Here is a 6,438-nt window from a genome sequence, read left to right as displayed (position 1 = left end):
CCATTGTTCTCCACGGGGACGGGGGAGGGATGGGGGAAGGGAAGGGGCCGCACGGCGCCAGCGGTTCGGGCCGCGACCAGGACTCTGGCGCCGGGGGCAGTCGGTGCTGGTGCAGGATGCGGGGTGCAGGTGCGGGATGCCTGGCGCGGCGAAGGAACCCGGCGGGCGGCGGTCTTACCTCTCTGGCTTCACTGGAGGCGGCCCGGCATGGGCACGGGCAGGGGCGCGGGTCCCTGAGCGCCGAGCTGCTGCTGCTCTTGGGCTGCCCTGGGCGCTGTGACGGCTGCACCGCGTGACGGGCTGCGCGCCCCCCGCCCGCCCCGCCCAGCCCCGCGCCCCTCCCGCCGCGCTGGTTGGCTGCGCGCGGCGCCCGAGCCCAGCCGCCAGCTGGTTTGTCGCGCGGGGAGAGGACGGGCGTCGCGGCCGCCGCGGGGATGGGGTTAGATGGAGCCAAAGGGGGCTGGGTCCCGGCTGTGACATCACCGCCGACACCGAAGCGCGCTGGGTGGAGAGGTGGGGGGCCGACACCCAGCTCCGACGTGGTGCCCCCCTCTCCTAGAGCAGCCCCCGCGCGCCCTCGCTGGGAACTGGACCTGGCGGCGCCCAACCCCGAGGCCCCCTGCCCACCTCAACTTGCCCGAGGAATCCGCACCGGGCCCTCCTGACTGTGACCTTTATCACATGAAACCTGAAATCTACCTGCCCCCGCCCTCGAAGCCAACAGCACAAACAACAGCGTCGTTGCGGAGGGACAAAGCTCGGGTGGGCTCCTTACCCCAGAGAGCGGCGGTCGGGGGCGGGATGGAGACCCTGACTCAGGTGTAACAGGTGCGTTCGGCCGGAGCGCTGTACGGAGACCAGAGCATCGCGGACAGCCCTCCTGGCGGGATGATGCAACCCGCCGGCCAGCGGAGCCGCCACCGTCTCTGCCCCACAGGCCGGGGGAGACCCCCGCCCTCCGCCTGCCCCACTTCTCCCGATCACCAGCCCCTCGCTGTCCTCACACCCTGTCTCTCCAGCCTAACTGCCCGGAACCACCAAGCCTCACGCTGCTCTGGGTCCCCACGCAAACCCCAGACTCCATCAATGCCCAGCCGCTCTCTGGGCCACCAGGGACTGAATGGCATCCCCGTGTGCGCCACTAACCTCTACCGGCCGCCAGGCGCCGAGCAACTTTGACAAAGCCTCGGGCCAGCTCACCCACCGGAACTGCAGTTGGGTGCGGTGACGTCATGCCCCTTGGAAACCCGGCCAATCCCTTTCCAGCCCAGCATCCTCAGCATCCCGGGGCTAAGCCGCCCTGGGCCCGCAGGTGCCCGGTGCTGCCTTGAGGGCTTTGCTCTGTTAACCATCTAATCCTCACACAGCCCAGCAAGGGAGTGCTTCACCTCAGTTTGCACCGTCTGCGTGGCACGAGCCTTCAAAGGAACAAGGGCACAGACATACCCACGTCTGCGAAGGAGACCATCCCTCCCCCCTCCCCTCCAAAGACCCTAGACAGCTCTTCCTTTTTTCTTTTTCCTGGAACCACCTAAAAGAGAAATTATTTTTCCTCCAAACTTTTGATGGAAAAAAACTATCTGGGCCCCTGGGGGTGGGATAGGGGAGTCTTTATTATTTCTATTTCTATCATACTTATTGAACTGGTCAAGTCCTCTATTTGAGCCAAAATTGTCATTTTACATGTTTCTAAGAATTAATCTATTTCACTGATGTTTTTAAATTACTAGATATTTATTCTTATTGTTTCTGTGCTAGCATATTGTTTCTGTGCTTATTTTGCATTCTGTATTTTACTTATTTGCATTTTTCTTTTTTAATATTTTAAAACATTCTCAAAGGACCAAATTTTAGTTTTGTTAATATTCTCATCTTTCCCTTTATCTCATTTAGTTCTGTACTTATCTATTATTTTCTACTGTCTAGGTTCTTTGGATTTGGTCTATTGCTCGCACGTGAGCTAAATGCTTAGTTCATTCATTTTTAAACCTTCTGGTTTTCTGATCTATTTAAAGCTACAAAATTCCTTCTACATCACTACCTTAATTGACTCTCACAAATTTGTACATACAATGCTTTCATTATCATTTAGATCTAAATATTTCTTAATGTGCCTGATAATCTCCTTTTAAACCCATGGGTTATTTAACAATGTTATTTACTTTACAATAGAATTTCTTTTATTATAATCTTTTATTACCAACTTCTAATTTAATTGCATTATTGTTTGAGAGCAAGGCCTGTGTTCAGTCAGGATCCTAGCGGAAAGCAGATGGCATGTTCAAGTTGGGTAATTTGAGAAGTGTTTGATAAGGGTGACCATTTACAAAGGGGTGGGTAGAAGGTAGGGAAACCACAGGCTGTGGGGGCTGGGAGGAAGAAGAGGGCGTGGCCCCTGGTAGGAGCAGAGAGGCCTCAGGTGAGAATGCAGCCAGCCTGGAAGGATGTGGGCAACAAATCCCTGGACCTCACTCTCCCTCCTTCCAGGGTTGGGTAGTGCTCCCTTAGGCTGAAACCAGCTGGAGGACAGGGGCACCCACTAACCAGGTCCATTTAGGGCATTCTCTTAGAGCCGTGGTCGGCAAACTGCGGCTCGCGAGCCACATGCGGCTCTTTGGCCCCTTGAGTGTGGCTCTTCCACAAAATACCTCGGCCTGGGCGAGTCTATTTTGAAGAAGTGGCGTTAGAAGAAGTTTAAGTTTTAAAAATTTGGCTCTCAAAAGAAATTTCAATCGTCGTACTGTTGATATTTGGCTTTGTTGACTAATGAGTTTGCCAACCACTGGTTTAGAGCATGGGGCAAAGGGGCCTTAGAGACACAATCCGAGCTTAGCAGCTCCGTCTACATGGAATTTCACCTCGGGAATTTATTGAGGCTTCTCTAGGGCCTAACACATGGTCTGTTTCTGTAAATATTCTACATCTCTGTTTGATGGATATAGAGTCCTATACATATATAACCCTTTGTACGCCATAAGCGTCTATAGACGCTTTAAAATTATTTTTCGTGAGAATTTTCAACTGAAAATATTCAAGAACACCTGAATTGTGAGTAATATATTTATTTTTATAGTATTCATTGCAAATTGATTTTTTAAATTAAATTCAAAATATCGTGGCGTGTGGGGATAGTTTCCATTTTGGATGCGTGGCAGTTGACTGGGTAATAGTTCAGGATTTACAGATTCTGCTCATTTTTGTCAGCTTGAGTTATTAAAGTTATTTTTTAAATTAAAATATCCAGTTAAAAGTGTGGAAATAGCCCTAGCTGGTTTGGCTCAGTGGATAGAGCGTAGGCCTGTGGACTGAAGGGTGTCGGGTTCGATTCTGGCCAAGGGCACATGCCTGGGTTGCAGGCTTGATCCCCAGTAGGGGGTGTGCAGGAGGCAGCCAATCAATGATTCTCTCTCATCATTGATGTTTCTATCTCTCCCTCTTCCTTCCCCTCTGAATCAATAAAAAAATATATATATTTAAAAAGTGTTGAAATATCTCCTTCTCCCTGCAACTCTGGCAGATGAGATGTGATGCTCACTGATGCCTATTCTTACGTGTCAGAATGACTGAGGAGTGTGACCCCTCTCATTAGCATGCTTGTGGTGGCCTTCTTTGTTGTTGGTTTTTTTCTATTTTTACTTTTTTTTGTCTCAAATTTGAATGTCGACCCAGTTTCCTCTGGTTCATTACTTGTCTGGTATGTCTTTTGCCAACGTTTTTGTTCTAAACTTTGTATCTTTTAGGCAATCCATTGTTGAAATTTTAAAATCTAATCTATTTATACCTTTTAATTGGAATTTAATTTAGTTACATTTTTAGTAATTACTGTTACATCAAGAATCAGTTTTACCATCTTATTAAAAATTTACATTCACTGTATAACTTTTCCTATTTCTCACTGAGTATGGTGAGTTTTCTTCTACTGACTTACCTTTATTATTTCTATTGTGTGGCCACTGCCCTTGATTTAGACCCTTTTTCTTTGTGAGCCCTGTGTACCCCTCTAGTTATGTCTTCCCTTAATAACCAAGTACTTTAACTGGTTTTTTTAAAAAATATATTTTTATTGATTTCAGAGAGGAAGGGAGAGGGAGAGAGAGATAGAAACATCCATGATGAGAATCATGGATCGGCTGCCTCCTGCAAGTCCCCCCCACTGGGGATTGAGCCCACAACCTAGGCATGTGCTCTTGACCGGAATCGAACCTGGGACCCTTCAGTTCGCAGGCCGATGCTCTATCCACTGAGCCAAACCGGCTAGGGCTTAACTGTTGATATTGTCCAGAATTTTAGTTCTGAGTTATTGTGGATATATTTTTCTTTGCTTTGCTTTTGTTTAAGACAATTAATTCACATCCCAAGGTGCTTGGTAATCCTGATGTTCCATACCTCTTGGAGCTTCTCCTGCATTTGTGCTACTTATGAAACACAAAGTATTATTAATGGGAGTCTTGGGGTTGAGAAACATTCTAAAGCCTGGTGCTCCTGAGGATACTTTAATTATACTTTCAGTCTGGCTGGATGTAAAATTCTAGGTGCAAATTTTGTTCCCTTTAATACTTTAAAAAATACTGCTTTGTGGTTTCCTTGTTTTCTGTTGAGAAGTCCAGCATCCATCGGGTTCTTGTGCCCAGGATGGTTCTAGAACTTTCTAATGATGTGGATTTCTCTGTATGTCTCCAATTGAAGTCTGTGAGCCCTTTCAGTCTGAGTTTGTTTATTTTTCTTCAATTCTGGAAAATTTATCTCCTCTATTGTTTTTCAAATGTTTTCTCTTCCCTGTTGCAATATCTTCCTTCTTTTGGGACTCCTAGCTTCTGCACACTGGCCCTTCTGTCCTCTGTGGCTCTCGCTCTTCTCTTTATTCTTTCTCACCCTATCCCATCGCCTTCTGGTGATGACAGGAGTCAGTGCCCACCCCCCCCCCAACCCCCCACATCCCCCAAACAAAATGACTGGACTGACAGTCTTCACACTGTAGCCCTGCAACAGCACCCCCTATGGTCTTCCAACCCACTGTCAACAGCAAAAATTCAACAGTAAAGTTAAAGATCAATCTGGCCTTATTCAACAACTCATGAATCGGGCAGTGTCCCATTTGGCAAGTAGAGAGACCTCCTCCAAGCTGCAGAAAGGAGAGGTTTTTATAGACAGAAAGGGGGCAGGGAAATTTCTCTCCAAGAGTGGATAGTCTCAGGTTTCTGCCACCGTCCTTTGGGGGACAGACGGGGTCTTTGGGGATGACCTCACTGGTGCTGGCCAGGAAATCCCAGGCTGACTTAAATTACTGGCAGAGGCTGCAACTGCAGATGGGTTAGGTGTTCAGTCGGCTTGGTGACATGGATGCAGCACAAGTGACTCCATTTGGGGCCTCTTGCCTCTTTACCACTAGGTTCTGATCCCGTCGTCTAAGATTCGAGTCAGCATCTCCTTTCAGCTGTGTGTTCCACCCCGCACATCCCGACTCCTCTGGTTTGAAAATGTCCACTCGGGTCACATTTCAAATGTACCTGTGAGCTTGTTAACGGGCAAGTCAAGAGCTTCTCTTCTCTGGACCCCCAACCAGCTTCTGGAAAGAAAACTGGTAAATTTGATGGGTTCAGAACTGAGTCCAGGAGTCTCCTCACTTCTGGCTGGGGCTGTTGCCCTTTTTTCTACCCGCAAACAGGTCTTCAGAAAATGATCAAACCCATGTTTCAGAAATGTTCACAACACCACCAACCACTCTTTCACCTCCTTCCAGTGTAGAGAGGAGGCCACACTGAGACAGGGTTTGGGGGGGTGTATTGTAGGGGGGGGGGCAGTAAGGGAGAAGCCACCCACAGCTTGCATTTTAAATACATTAAAATGATTCTACACCATAACTAAGTTCTTCTCAGAGATGCAAGGGCGGTTCAGTATTGGAGACTGTGTATAGTCTACCATTCTAGTAAGTCACAGGATAAAAAGAAATAGGATGATTTCAACAGATGCTGCAAAGGCCGATGGCTCCTGCAGGCTCTTGGCTGATGCGTCCAGTCAGGGGCAGCCAGGACCAGAGCCCAGCTTCAGTCTCAGCGGTGTGACTCAGGTACGTTCATTACGGCTATGCCTGTCACCTCTTCCGTAGACAGGATAAGGACACTGCCCACCCATACAGCAGTGCTGAGGTTCACAGGTGAAGTGCTGAGACCAGGGTTGGGCACACAGCAAACCTATACAGCGGTAGCTGTAATGGGGACACAACAAAAGGGTCCCATTATGATTAAGGACATGCATGCCACCTCCATTTTACTTAGTAGGATCAGCATTTGCCATTACAAATAAGAAAAATTAGAAAGTAAAAATATTGGCAAGAAAGAAAGAAAATTATCATTATTTATAGATGAAGCGATGGTTGACCCAGAAAACTTACGGGATCACTGGAAAGCTATGGCAAACGGTGTTAGGGCAGGTAAGAAA

Source organism: Eptesicus fuscus, chromosome 11, assembly GCF_027574615.1.
Source record: "Eptesicus fuscus isolate TK198812 chromosome 11, DD_ASM_mEF_20220401, whole genome shotgun sequence".
Lineage (NCBI taxonomy): Eukaryota > Metazoa > Chordata > Mammalia > Chiroptera > Vespertilionidae > Eptesicus > Eptesicus fuscus.
This window is presented reverse-complemented; position numbering follows the sequence as displayed.